The sequence below is a fragment of the Larus michahellis genome, chromosome 8 (assembly GCF_964199755.1).
Source record: "Larus michahellis chromosome 8, bLarMic1.1, whole genome shotgun sequence".
NCBI lineage: Eukaryota > Metazoa > Chordata > Aves > Charadriiformes > Laridae > Larus > Larus michahellis.
In genome coordinates, this window is record NC_133903.1 from 37,676,729 (window position 1) to 37,692,997 (window position 16,269).

The 16,269-nt window shown below is 43.5% G+C and overlaps 1 long non-coding RNA gene across 5 annotated transcripts in view; it reads right to left on the reverse strand.

Annotated features, from left to right (window-relative positions):
• The window catches only part of LOC141747047 (uncharacterized), a 99,070-nt gene extending 83,889 nt beyond the window's left edge, over positions 1 to 15,181 (reverse strand). For 3 of the 5 annotated variants that reach the window (XR_012588579.1, XR_012588580.1, XR_012588578.1), the window contains exon 1: positions 14,961 to 15,181. This is a non-coding gene — a long non-coding RNA (uncharacterized LOC141747047). The remainder of the gene's footprint in view (positions 1 to 14,960) is intronic. The other 2 variants (XR_012588582.1, XR_012588581.1) reach the window with 2 other exon arrangements.
• Between the last annotated feature and the right edge of the window lie 1,088 nt (positions 15,182 to 16,269).

A 16,269-nucleotide genomic window follows, 5' to 3' on the forward strand; every position in this document is an offset into this window, starting at 1 on the left:
CACTCTGGGATAACATTAGGAAAAAACGCCCCTGCAAGACCCGCATCCAGAGAATTTCACATGTTTGCTTCACCCATGCGTGTCCAGCTCCCTCCAGGACAGGGGCCAGGCAGGACCCACTCTGGAGAGACTGGAAACATTTTGGACACGACAGCAGGGAGGAAGGAAAACATCAGACGTGCCACTAAGACTGCACGTGGACACAGCAGCATTTCATGGTGTGTTTCCTTACTTTCTCATAAATACATAGACCTAGCACACAGGAAATGGAACTTGCAAGTCTCTTGGGGGCCTTGCAAGTCACAGAGCTGCCTGGGGAGCTGCGGGGAGCAGAGGAGCGGCTGAGCAAGGTGCGAGGCACCCACGTGCTGGGCGATGCGCTGACGGCCGCAGGAGAGGCTGCAGCCCAGGCGACACAGCTGGCAGGCTCTGGAGCAGCAGAGCCGGGCCTCAGAGAAGAGGTCAGGAAATTCAAGCCGCGATTCAGCAGGGGAACAAAGCCACGGAATCCAACAGCAGCCTCTGAACAGCATCAAAGAAGATCTTCCCGGCCCGTTTGGTAACCTGATGAGCAGGACACCATCTGCGTTAGACCAGCCTCAGAGGGGGAGATCACACCAAGAAGGACAGGACATGAGCGAGAGTCACCATAACCACACAGAGGAAAATAAATCTGTCACGGAGATGAGACAGGAATAACAGAGAGCTTTCGCTGTGCCTGGCAACCACGGGCAGTTTCTGCACGTGTGCACGCACACGCCGCGGGCTCAGAAGGAAGGCTCGGCTGAACGAGACACTACCAGGGCCTTGAAACAAGCCACAGCATCAGAGTAAAACTTTTCACTCGACTGACATGGCAGACAAATATATCCAATAACAATCACATCCTCTGGGGTGTGCAGAAGAAAAAAGAAAAAAAAAACACCGAGGGTTAGAGAAGGAGATTGATGGAACGAGTCCAATTTTATTTTCCACAAAGTGTGACACAGCAAGCTTCACTTGCTTTGATACCTGTCAGAGGGCCTTTGTCACCAAGACACAGTCTGTCCATTTTCTAGGTGAAAGCGGGATTGACTTCAGCGGTTGCTTCTCTTAAGTGTCCTAAATGTAATCCTACATATCTCTAGAAATAAACAGAACTGTTCCATCTTGTTCGACAAGGATAGTGTTATGTTCCCTCTCTTCTTTCCCTCACATCTTGTCCATCCTACCTCTAGCTGTAGGACGCTGCAGAAATAAAAGAGCTCTTGGCACATGCTGTGAAAGCCACAGGTGTTTGCCAGCCACTTTCTTCTATCTATATGGTTACACCTCAGTCAGTCAGGCTACCACTACCATTCAGATCAATCAGTATGTGAGGGGTTTGTGGCCAACCACCTTGCTAGGCTGAGCAACTGACTAGGAACACAAGCAAAAAAAAAAAGAAGGAAAAAAAAACACTAAGAAAAACAGCCAAGAGATACAAAATAATTTTAGATAATTCAGTAATATAAAATCATAGAATCTTCATGGTTGGAAGGGACCTTTGAGATCATCGAGTCCAACCATACACACACCAAAAAAAAAAAAAAACAAACCCCTACAACCTCTGCCCTTCAGAGCATGCCCTGAAGTGCCACATCTAGATGTTTCTTAAACACCTCTAGGGATGGTGACTCAACCACCTCCCTGGGCAGGCTGTTCCAGTGCCTGACCACTCTTTCAGTAAAGTAATTCTTCCTAATATCTAATCTAAACCTTCCCTGCTGCAACTTCAGACCATTTCCTCTGGTCCTGTCATCATTCACCTGGGAGAAGAGGTCAACACCCACCTCTCTACAACCTCCTTTCAGGTAGAGGGCAATGAGGTCTCCCCTCAGCCTCCTCTTCTCCAGGCTAAACATGCCCAGCTCCCTCAGCCTCTCCTCATATGACCTGGTCTCCAGACCCCTCACCAGCCTGGTAGCTCTCCTCTGGACACCCTCCAGCACTTCTATGTCCCTCTTGTACAATATCCTTTGTCATGAAAGATTAAAGCCCAGAATTGTTGGGTGCATGCAATTTGGCACTTTCCAATCAGCCTGGTGCCCACCTTTGGAACAGCTGCAGTGCCAGAAGTGCCAGTACCACCCCACCCAAGGCACCGGGGCTCAGCTTTGCAGAAGCAGAGGAGGGAGGCAAAAGCATTGGATCCTTACAGGGCACGGAAAGATAGTGGGAGAGGGACAACAGGATAAAAGCCTCCTGGCGTTAGGTGATACCCATTTGAATCTATCACCAGGTAATAACATCCAAGCATCTTTCATGCACCTTCAGCAGCTTGCACAAAATGGACTTGAAAGCACAACCTAGGTCACAGCCCTGCCTTCCCAAAAAGCTGTCCACATGGACCCTACAGAGCAATGCTCGGGAGTACCCAAGCTTCCCTTCACCAGCTGTAACACCAGCTCACACCCAGAGACACAACCGAAGCAGGACTGAATGATGCTGTGGCCCAGCCAACATTACCCATAATTACCCTTGAAAATGCTAAGCACAGTGCCTCATGCTGCTTAGGCCCAGTGCAGACCTAAATTTGTTTAAAAGGTCTGGAGAAAAAGAGATGAGAAAAATATTTCTGGAGTCTCAAGGGATGCCAGTACTAGTCTTCCGTGGGAACCTGACAAGCAAAACCAGTTTTTGTTATTGATCTCAAATAAAAGAAAGCACGAAGTTGAAACAGGCCATTCTTCTGGACATAAAGATGTTTCAAACACGTATTTTGATACATTATTGTGGAAACTCTTCCAACAGCCATCTTTCTTTTCCAAGTACCTCACTTTCACAAATGGCAGATGAACAGAGCTTGCTGTTATTAACCATAAGCCTTAAACCCTTCCACTCCTCTCAATGACGACGCTGATTCCAATTGGATTTTTGTACCTCTTTGTAGAGATGGAGAGAGATTTTCTCTAACTGCTCAGTGTGGTGCCAAGCTGAATTTTTATAACACTTCCAATGCTCCATAGCCAAGATCCCACTCCTGCTAGCAGTTGCGGTGTTTGCAGTAGGGGCGGGGAGGTGTTATAAAAGGAAGTAAAACCTGATTTGATTTTTCTTGTGAGCATGGAAGGAAAACAGGTCAGAACCCAGGATCAACAGTAGCTGTTTTTCTTGAGCCAGGCCGATTTGGTGAAGGTTTCTTTATGTTCTTCCTTACCATGTATTAGTTCTGACATGGAAAGCATTATTAGGGAGAACATCAATCTGCTGGTACAGAGAGAGCCTGATCCGTGATGGCAAACGTGCGAGAGAACTCCCGCTCGCCATTCTGGTGTGCTGAGAATGGAGCTGCCTTCCTCTCTAATTCTGCACACAACACCAAGGGATCCATGCACGACAGTCACTTTTTTGTGGACAATCCCAGCCAGCACAAAAATAGAGATAAGGCATATTTTATAACCAATATTTTGGCCTCAACAGTCTTTTTCTCAGCCAACAGCATTTCATAAAATTAGAAATAGCGTGTTCAAAACAGGTTTCTGGTCTCGTATATCCTGCCAGGAAGCAAAAGGACATTAGAAGTTTATCAGATTTCTAGCATCTGAAGTTTTCTTCAGTCATGCATTCTCCCTTCTTTCCTCATGACTTCTTTCAACAATTGATAATTTGCAACTAGGCTAGCAGAAACAGGAAGGAGGGGGGGAGCGAAAGGTGTCCCCGCATCTTTCAACATCAGTAGTTTTTCTATTCTGACAGTACAGGAACATAACTAACAGCTTAGCAGACATCACTCTTGATGAACAGTCATCGTCAGGGACACAGGAAAAACAGAGGGAAAAATATGAAGATCAGCAGTGCAACTTAGAGACTGGGGAGCTGGGAAGCCCCACGCGTCAGATGCCTAACAGGATTCTGCACTAGTGGTTCTACAAGGATGCTTGCAATGATTAATTTGTGCTTTACTGCTATATCACTGACATCTGCAGCAAGTTAACCTCTCTGCCTCAATTTTAACTTGTGCAAATTACAGATTATAGTTATCTACAAGTGATGGGCTAGGGATTAGTTAATGTTTTAAAGGGACCAAAGGCTTGAAAATGCACAGAATTGCCACCAAATATTGGGGGGGAAAAAGCGTTTTGGATGTGTAATTCAATACTGTATGAAAAGAACACACCCTGGTTTGTATGCGAGACATGCTGGGGGAAAAAAAAGAAAGAAAAGAAACAGAAGTCTTTAAAGATAGATGGCAATTGTGGAAAAAGCATACAGCAACCTCAGAGCCCTACAAATGCTGTGGATTTATGAAAAGAACAACTATAATATTATTCTAATTCCTGACAACCTTTAGTTATGGCTTCACAAACAGGTTCCACCTGGGAGGTTAAGTGCGGATTTACAGCACATTTACTACTCTACAGCATCTACCTACATGTATGTTCTTACTGTCCAGTAAATGCAAGACAGCTTATATCACATTCATTGTCCGGTTCATGTAAATTCAACTCTATGTGACTCTCAGAACACTATCATTAAAAACACATGCATCTGAGGTAACAACAACAGCAGGTCCTGTATGACACCAGCAAACAAAACCTGAAACAAAATTCAATACAACATAATGTAAGCCAACACAAGATGATGTGAAAATGGCCTTACTGTAGGTCTATGCATTGAACAGGCATTTAAATCTTATTATGCCTGATTATATTGCACTATTTGGGCACATTTCTAGATAGCTATAAAGAAACATTATGCCTAGTACTGCTAATTCGCACATGTAGCAGATGGTTTCACCGTAGTGAAAATGTGTGTTTCAAAGTCAGACCCTTTGTAGGGAAGGTAATGATGGAAACCGGGGCATCCCATTTCAAAGATACAGAGCTTGGAGGTTACAGGAAAAAAAAAAAAAGAAGAAAAAAAAAAAAGAGTCAAATGCAATACAAGCTGAGAATATAGCACTGATTTAAGGGAACTTTTGCAACAAGTAGGGGAGCCAGAAGCAAGATACTGATGCTTTCTTTACCTTTGTCACGTAAGAGAGAAGCTGTGCAGAGCAGGGCTAAAACATGGGGGTCCAAAAAACTAAGAGTTGTTTTACTGCGGTATGAGGAAATTGGAGTCCTAAAGGAAAGCTCAGCAAGCACAAAAAGCAGCAACGCCACCTCCATAATCCAGTGAAGGAAACAAATACTTCCCTGAACACCTCACACAACTCAACCACATCAAATTCTGGCTCCGCTGCAGAAATGCTTTGTCACAGAGAACACAGGGCAAGCTTATTTCTCAGAAATTTCTCCATAAGGAAAGAATTTGCCAGCTTTTTGCGTTAGAAAATAAAGAGGGTAAATACATGCACTCAAGGCAAATTAGACTCTCTCTGTCACTAACTCCCGGCAAGCACAGGATTGTTTAACTTGATGCCGACTTGCATTTTGGCTCACGAGCACCCTTGTGAGTCTGTCCCACTCTCCTCTGAAGGCAGCCCTTCCCTGGGGTTCCCAGCAATCAGCAGAGGCAGCTGCCTTTTACAGACCCCGAGACGAGGAGCAAGGAAAGATGTTTTAGTACCCCATTATGCTATAAACCTTTAAGTAGAGGAATGGGCTTGGCAAACTTCTCACCAGCTCCTGTGAATTTATGCTCTTTGAGACCAGCGCGAGAGAGGACAACAAGGCCTGGCATTTTATGTTTGATATCCAAAGTTCAAAAGGAATTAAATGAGCGTGAGGTTTGGGGGGAGGAGGGGCTTTTCCCCCAGGTATCTTCAAAGAGACTGGCAAAAGACAGCATTGTTTATTCCACCCCTGACTCCTGGCCCGGAGGAAGCCCTCTCATACGGAATTATCCCTGCACCGTCCTGGCAGGGAGCAGGTCCATACGGAGGCCGGGTCTGGTTTCTGAAGTACGAGTGAGCTGAAGGAGAATCCAGGACCTCCCCGCACAGGCAGAGACAGTTGCAAGTGCTCAGCGCTGCCCAGGAGCTCTGCATCCAGGGCTCGGTACCAGCTACCCCACGAAACCAGCAGCAGTTCTAAGAGGGCTTTTACTACTCGCAGAAGCTTAATAAATTTTTGCTGTGATTAGACCCGCATGGGCCTGAGACTTAAGATTTCTGCGTTCCCCATTGGGGTGTAACCGAGCCAAAGAGACGAGATTCACCAAGATCGGCTCCTTGCTCTGCCAAACAGGGCACATCCCCTGTCAGCGCTTTCGGTTTCCCTCAGCCCAGAGTAGCAGCCTCTTTCTTCCTTAGACTAGAAACCACACTGAAGACGTGTCAAAGCTACTCTGGAAAAAAAAAACAAAAAAAAAAACCAAAACACACTACTTTTTCCATAGAAAATGCCACATTCCCCAAGGAAGTTTTGATTTCAATAAATTGCCACTTTATGACACTTGTTTCATTGAAAAATTCCTGACCCATTCTGTGAATATAACATTAGGTCTGCAGTACAAAAATAAACATTTACAGAAAGCTAGATAATATAAATTTGGAAAAGTGTTAATTACAGCTAAACACATAAAACATATGTCTGTTACTAATGTATATTAAAAATACAGTTAAAAATAGCAGATTGTTTTCCATCACTACAGCTATGTAACAGCTCATGCAAACTGAGATGCGGGAGGGCAACATCTTGAGGCAGCACATTGGCATTTACTCCGGTCACTTTACTGGTGTCCTAGGGATGTCATTTGTACTGAAGACAAAACATCACTGCTTTTCATGGACATTTGGCATGTAACATGCTAGTATAAACTCCAAGTCCTTTATGAAGGGCAACAAATCCTGAATCAAAGGTGTTTCCTTAGAGCTGCCTCAACAGTGAGCAAGCCTGAAAAGTCTTTGGTAGCAACTTATGGCAGGATTTGATTATACATACAGCATCTGTCAGCTTGGAAGAGTTGCTTAGTGTCTACAAAGTCTACTGATGCTACTTCACCAGAAGTTATGGAAACTGTCCTCCAGAGTTAAGAGAGGAAAATAAGTATATAATACTAATAGAGTGGGTAGTATCAGCTTTAAAGTGAAGGACATGACACATCACTCACAGAAATGGGACAAACAACCTTTTCCTGCAGGCGTCATTCATTGTTGGGCAGTAGCCAAACTCCTCACGTAGCTGGGGGAAAGGCGATGAATTGTCTACACTCTAATCTGGAGCCTGTTCCCAAAAGCAGACTGGCCCGTGGCACCATTAGCTTTGCCACAGCCAGGGAGCGGGTCTGTCTGGAGCTAGCCACCACAAGCGTGTGCCTGGCTACTTCATTACAGACTCCCCCGGCCAGGCTGAGTGCAGCCCAGGCAGGGACACACTTTTACACCGGTGACCAATGCATTGGATGCACTCACAAGAACGTGGCTGCCAGCAGGAACCAAGCCCAGGACTTTCAGTTACAGCAGCACAAGCCACTACCACCAAAAACAAAATAAAAACCCCCAAACAACAACAACAAAAACCAACCAAAAACACACACACAAAGAAAACAAACGAACCCCAACCACCCACAACCCACAGATACACCTGATCTTGTTTCCAGCAAAACAGAAATGACTACGCCAAAAGCCTCAGGTGAACAACAGCAACAAAAAGACCCTACAGCCGCAGACACTCTGGTCACATTTGCACTAACCTGAGCATCTCATCGGCATCCTCCAAGGTAGAGTTTGCCCTTTCCCCATCAAATGCTTAGTTAAAATTAAGAAGCAATCAATAAGCCTTCCAGAGCAGATACCATTTTCTGCATGTGTCAAGAGTTTCCCAAATCATTTCTATACTACACTGGGGTTTCCCCTCCCCCTGCCCAGAGGCTAAGCCCTCATTACACTAAAAGGAATTAAGAAAAGCTGAAAGCGTTCAGAACATGGGGTGGGCTGTTTCTATCATAAAAATGACGTTCATGTAGTTAGGTTTTACAAAGCTGGTTATAAATCTAGAACAGATACGCATACAAGAAAGTCAAATACAGTTAAGTGAATTTAACATTCTTAACTTGTGGCTACTGAATTTCTTTGATAATACTACAGACAAAAGTTGAAAACAGCAGTAGAAAAATATTTGTTCCTGTACAGAAAATTAAAAACTTAATATTGCAGGAGAAAGCCTCATTGAAGTTTTAGCACATTTTGCCCTTGCTGAATAGTCTTGGCTTCAGCAGCTGCTACATGAAATGTAACTGTCACTACAGTGAATAAATAAGGAAGCAGTGCTATAATGCAGCTGCCCCCAATAACAGCATTAGTATAAAGCCTTTAGTGGTAACCACAGACCAAGCCAGAAATGCATTCTGACTTTATAAAGATGTGCTTTCATGTCATTGAACATCTCAGTCCGTGGGCTATAAAGCACATGTTTATCATTGATTTTTTCCTCCTCCTTCAGAGAGGATGGAAAAGAGCAGGTACCTTGCCCACTGCTGATTTTGGCTTCCTCCCTGTAAGACACTGCTAACAAAACACATGAAATGTTCAGGTCCTGTGGCTCCACCTCTGGCATGCTCCTCCAGGACTAAAGAGTCCCCCTCGCCTCTCCCCGCAGCCAGCGCTACCTCAAGCCCTCCTTCCCCTTCCCGGTGCTGGAATGCAACCCCCGCCCGCCCACCGCAAGCGAAACACAGGGGCTGGAACGATTCCTGCAGGAAAAGGGAACACTCCCTCATCTGTACCAGTCTGCGGGTTTCATCAGAATACCTATTTCAGGGGGAAAAACATCCCGATCGTTTTACTAGGAAACTTCAAGAGCAACAGACCTACACAGATGGACAACAGTGTAACAAACAGATATTTGGCAGCATGAAAAAACACCAGTTGCTGACAAACCATTTTATTACAGTTTTAAGTCGAACAGCTTGTATCTATTTTAACTTCATTTTTAATTCTCCTGTAGAATCGGAGTTGAATATAATCTTAGTTAAATATAATCACAACTCTTCAAGCCAAGTGATTTCCTTAGTAGACAAGCTCTTTTCATAGAAATGAAAGACAATTCTTTTATAAGGTCACCCTTGGTGAGCCTGCACAGAGAGAGATGAAAACATTAACAAGGATCTGCTCTGCATTCTAGAGAAAAATAATATTTAAAAGAAAAAAAGAAATCAGACAAGCAAGAGCCAGGCGGGAAGTCTTGCTATCTACCCATTCAGCACTTCTGAAAACAAATCAATTTAGTCATCTGCAGGCTGGGCCGTAAGCTCCCTGCAGGAATTACAGCTCATGCATACACAAGCCCCGAACAGTTTTGTTCAGCATTTAATCATATGGCAGAAAAATATCACCAGTTTTATTGTATATGCTAACGCAAGTTATGAGATAACATCACATTTCTGAAAAGGTGAAGGAAGCGGGGAGCGCTGGCAAGGTGACGGAAATCACTTAAAATGTTCAGTTCAGCAGTTATTCAAGGTATTAACACAAAAAGCAAAAAAAATAAAAAATCTAAGGTGGTTATGAAGGAAGGTGTGTAAGCATACAGAAGTTTAAGTGTTAAAGACAGGAGTGTTAAAGACAGGAGTAGGACTATACTATCACATACTAAATTCAAATGAACCCGTTTGGATTTCCTCCTTTCCCCACTGCAAGGATGTTGACGAAAGTAAAGTCTAGAGTAAAGAAGTACCTGTGTTTTCTGAAAGGAACCCGTTTCATTTTGTTGTTTGTTTTGGGTTTTGACATTGCTGGTTTCTGTCCCTCCCTCTCACATTATATTCTCATTTTTACGCAGGCATGTGGCGAGCGCATCTAGCACATCTCTTAAAGTACTCGATTTGCTTGTAACCTCATGCTACTTCTGTTTCAGTGTTTCCTTTGTCTTACTTTGTAGTCTACAGAGATGATGAGATACCTAAAGAGACGCAGTCAGCTACCTCAAAAGCTTTAGTATGTATGGAAACACTTCATTTGTCTCACAAAACATGGTTTTCCTCTGCAACTGTATTACAATTTCACCCATCCATGGTGAGTCATGTTCTTTTTTTTTTAAAGAACATTTGTTAATAATTAAGCGTAGAATAAGCTGCTGATAATGTCCATATGGATCTGGATGCAGGCTAGGCAAGTCAGTAAATGGTTTATACACCACAGCTATTAACTAACAAGGTGGTCAAAACTACCCGAGACTTCAGGACCCAGCTCTCTCACAGGATGGTCCACCATCACCGGTGGTGCTCAGGTAGCTCTTCGCAAGGATAAACAAACACCAAGCATGTTTCCCAAAAATCCTACACACAGCTGAGGTCAGGAACCGGAACGGAAGGAAATAAAGGCAGGGTGTCACTGCTGAATGGCATTTTCCTCCTCAGCTGACAGATAATCAAGAGAGAAGCCGTTTGCTGCACGTCACTACGGGACCTTGCAGTGCTACAGGAGGCGTTAACACTAGCGGGGCTTTCCCATCGCACACGCTTATTCCCTACCCATGAGTAATTACGTAGTGCGGTATCTCTGAAACATTCGCTTAAATGATTAAGGGGACTGTGCGATTACATCCAAATAAATTTTTTTTTTTTTTTTTTTTTTTAAGAGTTTTAAGGAGAAAAATCGATAATCCTAAACACCCAATGTCATTCAGAAAACCCTCAGATCAGATTCTGAGCTGGTATGGGGCCACCGCTTATCTCCGAGATGTTTCATTAAGAGAGAGCAGCATGCACCAGAAAAGCAGCCCAGAACACTGTAAATGAATACAATAATTAACCAGGGACCTATCTGCATCCCTAGTAGCACATAGGCTTGAGCTGCAACCAAAGCCTCTCACTAGAAGTTGCGGGACAGAAAGCAGTATTGATTTCCCTGCTATAGCTTTGTTTGCTATGCAGGTCAGAGTAGTTTCCTCCTCCACTGTTATGTTCCTTTTATAGTCATTTTACACATCCACCAGTCACCAAAATCTGTGCAAATTAGTGCATTTGTATCAACTTCTGCCCCATTCATGTGACATTACATAATTAAAATAATTCTGAAATCCTGTGCTACAAGCACATTATTTACATGCTATAGGTGAACCACAGCCATGAGGACACGCCGCTTTGCTTTAATGTCTGTCATGTATGCACGTATGATACAGCTGCAAACAGCAGTCACCTTTCACACACAGGTTTGGATCGACAGGTGAAGCGGGGAGACACCATGGTGATGACCACCGAGGAAGACCCACCAGGAAAACAGACCCTCTAGGTCGACTGGGAGGGCATACAGGCAACAAAGCACAGACCCAGGTGTACTGCATGCTTAAAGTGGAAATACATAATTCATTATTTTAATTCAGCAGCTACTGCCTACCCAGGACACTGAACATGGCCAGAGGAAGAAACAACTCGGCACACAGCAAGTGCTTCTCCAGCCCAGGTGCCGAGCCCCGGCACAGATCTCAGCACACGCTCTTGTTAGCCCTGGGAGGTTTTGGAGGTACAACACAGCCTCCAACTCCAAGTTATCTGCTGGATTTTAAGCGACCTTTTTAACGGATGAAAAAGCTGGGGTTTCTCCTCAATGAAATGACCCTGTGAACTCTTATGATTAAAAGAAACTTGCCCTCAACAAAAAAAAAAAAAGAAAAAAAAACACACACACAAAAAAAAAATCCACAAGAGAGATAGAGCACATGAGAGAGGGAAACAGAGACAAACACAGCAATTTTTCCACTTTGGGATACTCTGGAAATGGCTGAATTATAGTCAAACATTTTTTAAAGTGAACAAAAAAAAGCCCAGCTCCAGCCAGTTTTCAACCAGGTTGAAAACTTCAGACCCAACAGTGAAAAATCAGACAACGCCATAAGAAATAAAAGTCAGGATGTAAGTTATAAGTTAGCCCTTTACACCTATGTAATGCAGTGCGCATATCTTATATCGTTGTACGATACACTTGCACTAGTAGGCAACCATGCCACAAAACACCTCCCCTCCTCTCTGCTTGTCTTTAAAGATAAACATAGTTGAAGACAGAGTAAAGCCCGCACCTGCCAGCCCACCAGCACTAAGCACCACTCGGGAAAGCCTCACCTAGGGAAGTAATGCTGCGCTTCCACCATGTTTTCCTTCCCTCTCAGCCATTTTTCCCCTCCTCAGCCTCTGATCCATTTGTTGAAAAAGCAACAATACCTCAACTAGTATTTAATTTGAATTTTAAACCCATTGTGTTTTCAATTTTTCCTCTCCAAAGTGGGTCTTAAATCAGAAAGAGGAAAGCAAAAGCAAACCACTACCACGCTACCCTGCGTGGTAACCGACTCAGCGGTACGCAGAAGGTACTCAGCCAGCTCTGCCGTTCGAAGGCTGGAGGAGGAAGATTAAAAGCTCCAAATATCAGGGAAAAGCCAATCATTTTTTAAGCAAGCAGCCTGATTTTCCGGAACAGCTGAGCTTGCAGCTCTTATGGTTGTGAAGAGGCGGTATTATACACTCAGGCCACACGCCTAGGCGCCCAGTTTCATGCTACTATTTTTGAAAGTTGTACTATAGATCTCCTTATTTTGACTCTTTATTTGGCTTTTACCACTGTCCTCATTACCAGGTTTCAAGAACTTCCAGATGTACATATTAACAGTGCTGGCAACTTTCCTAGAGAAAAACAAATCTCATCTTTGAGTTGTGCTTGGCAACATCTAACTTTTACGATTGTACATCTACACTGCCTGTCACAAAGATGGAAAGCCACCTTGGGCCCAAACTCTCCATTCCCCCAGAGAGAATTACAGATATGAAAAAAGAAAATCAAAAGGCTTTGCCATTCCTCTGTGGCACGCTGAGCCTGTAAAACTAAACCCATTTTATTTCATCATATTCAAATCCCCACAGTTCCAGTGAAATTTAATTATACCTTCACTTTGCATAATTAAACAGTCATTGCATGGCTTTCTAAAGCGTATAAAATGACTGATGAGTGTAATGGTAAAACTTTCAGAAGTACTAAGTGGTTTAGGAGGCTACAGGTGTGTCTAGACAGCAGCTAACTTGCATAAAAGAAGCACTATTTTGTTCGCCCAGTGGGATTAAGTAGCTCTCCACATACGCCATGTTTTTGCAGCTCAACTATTTCTGGTATTTTATCTACCCAATTTACAGCTAGCTCAAGTAATTGCATCATGTAGAACAGATATATCCAAAATCCTGCCGATTATCAGATGGGACTCAATACCTCAGCCACAAAGGAGCTTTCGAAAGGTTCATAGTTTGGTGGAGCGGTAGCTACGGTTATCAACGGAACACCCATTGCACTGGTTCATTCCGGTACATTAATTGAGTGAGAAACAATGTTTTTTCCTCCCTCTGCACTAAAAATACTCATATTATGTGAAGCTTTCTCTCTCATTTCGTGAATGCCCTGAAGGCCTTCTTAGACCAAATTCACCATGTTTTGGTAGCTTTCTTCTCCCCTGATTCTCTATGCCATGTTCATCATTGTGGCATCCAAGTCAGCTGTCCTTAATTCATTCCTCTTTGAGCAGAGGTGCTAATGAGCCGCGGTACCTCTGACAGCAGAACATGGAAGCTTTTTCTAACTTTTTTTCCTTTTGGAAATTGGTATTTCGTAAGCAGCTAGAATAGGATTCAAACACATCATCTGAAGTAGTATCTCTCATTTTGATTTCTCTCTCATTCCCTTGTCTTTTCAAAAGGATTGCCTTTACTGATAGAATGGTTTCTGAAGCTAAAGGAAGCACCTTACAGAATCCTTTCTTGATACAGCAGCATAGGTGATAGGGGCTTTTCAGTCAACAGATTGAGCACAGAACGTAATTAACAATAGCCTGCTTTGAGAATGTATTTTATGTTTCACATGCTAGGTCAAGAGTAATGTTTTTTACCATTCTTCTCAGAAATTCTAGAGAAACACTTCACTGTGCCCACAGAGGTGCTGCCACTTCGTATGTAATATTACTTAGACAAAGTGACCAAGGATAACACAAGTTCATTTGATTATAGCAAACATTTTGCTTTTCTTTTTAAATCAGTCTTATTTTAAGAAGTCAGTAGATCGTAACTTGAGATAACGTTTCTACACCCAATGCATAACCTATGAATGTACCTTGTAAGAAAACCTGAAAAAAAAACATTAGCTAGGAGTCCTGTCCGAAAAATATATCGTACTGTCTTTCAAGTAGTGAAACAGGTGGTTTAACTTATTTTACAGGTTTGTGTTCAAGTACAATCCTAATGCAGAATGGTAAAGAGAGAAAAAAACACAGATGAAGTAACATATACATACCAAAATGTGAAAGTATAAATAATGTCAGTGTATGGCATGTACGTGAAGAGGGCTTAGATGATCAGACAGAAGTCAAATAAGAGCAGCATTCCCTGTTTTAGTCTCCAGTCACAAGATGGATAGTCTCCTCGTATTTTTTAGAAAGGTTAGAATAGTCCTTTTTCTTGACAGACTATTACCACACTCCCTAGATGAAACATTTTTTACTCAGCTTCTATTACTCAGTTTCTAAAAACGCACCTTAGCCTGGCTCGATCTCTGGCGACTGTGCCGAGCACACAGACCCGATTACAGCAATTCTGTCATTTAGCATTTCCAGAGATCCACATGGAGCTGATAGATGTGCGCAGGGAAAGGCCACCTGAAGTTTATAGTGTACACATGGATGGAATAACAATACAGGAGAGAGCTTGACTGAGGAAAAACAGCCTTGGAAGTCCACCAGATTGCATAAACTAAAAATCAAACAGGTAAGGCTAACAAGAGACTTATGGAGAAGCAGGGGGGAAAAAGACTCTTGGACAGGGAGGAATGGAAAGCAGAAGCAGCACATTACAAAAAAACCTGAAAGTCAGACCATCAGGTTTGGGCCACAGCACAGTAACAGAGATTGCTGCTGTACTGACCCTGGGCCTGGGCCTAGCTGCATTTTGGTAAGGGGATACCAGAAGAAAACACAGGCAGCAGCAGAAATTGCTGGAAAACAGTTGTCCAACAGGGAGGTGACATACACAAATATACAACCAAATTCAAAAATACAAAACTGCATTAAGAAAAAGAAGTAACCTACTTTTTCTTAGAAGATCCATCCTGAGGAGCTGCAGTAGTAGGAATACCCTGTGACCTCTGCAGACCCACTCCGCTGAGGGATCCCTAAATTGCTCTTCTGACACCTGGATCCAATCAGACCTCCAGCTGGGAGTGGTGCCCCCGAGCACACGGCTGCACCCACTTAACAGGATTGCCACCTCCACCTGCTCACTGCCACCCCTCTGCAGGAGGCTGCCCGCTCTGCAATAGAGTCAGAGGAAAGTTCATATGCCAACATCTTAGCTGCCTCACCGCAAACCTGCAAATCTGCCTTTGACATCAATTTGAGCTATGCCAGACTTCACCAGACTGGCTGAGGCACGCATGTATTTTTTTTCTGTGCAGGGAGCAAACCACCAGAGACACGAATGGCTTAAACTGCTGCTGGAAAACTTGTCACCACCAAGGTGTCAGAAGCGTTACGTGCATGGAAATAGACCAAGTGTCCTGAGGAGGACAGCCCAGCACCAAGCTTCTTCTCACCCTCCTGCTTTACAGTATGTCCTCCACGAGGGCGATACCCCACCAGGCACAGGGAGGTGATTGCCAGCCATGCCCAGTGAACGGTGTCCTACTTGCATTCGCTAATTTGTCTATACCATAGGCGACATCGTCAACTACAGAAGCATTTGCCATGCAGCTTCCTCTTCCTCGAGCATGATGGCAGCTTGGGCAGGTGAAACTCAGTTACCTGCTCTAGCACTTTAAGACTAACTCTTGGAAACAGAGCTGTAGCACCACTGCAAGTGTCATCACTACAAAACCAGCAACGAACACAAAGGATTTAAAAAACAATCCTCACTTACAAATGCACATTGATTTTCAATAAAGCCATTTGCACATTTTTTTGCTTGTACTCCAGGTTGACTGTCACCTCTGATTTACAGACAAGGTATCTCTATATAATAGTATTACTATTACTATTTGTAAGCGTTAAATATTTTTTTAAGCATTTTTACTTCCAACGGTGAGGAAAATAATATGAAAGCAAAAAAAAAAAAAGAAGAGAAGAATGCCATTTGATTTTCTTTTCTTTCCTGGTAGAATTGCCTGGAAAGCTGAGAGAACGCATAACCTTACCGGATAAAGAGGCATTTGTTTTGAAACAGCAACACAGATCATATTGGCTTTTCACCAGCAACGCTGCTAACAGACCGACCACAGGAAATTAAGAATGGACAGCTCTGGGAAAGCTTTTCATGATTCACATTCTAGGTGAGCAGTAATTTTTTTCTTCCTCTCTGGGCACCTTTCCACTACAAAACATCCACGTACTAGAAGGCTGTCAT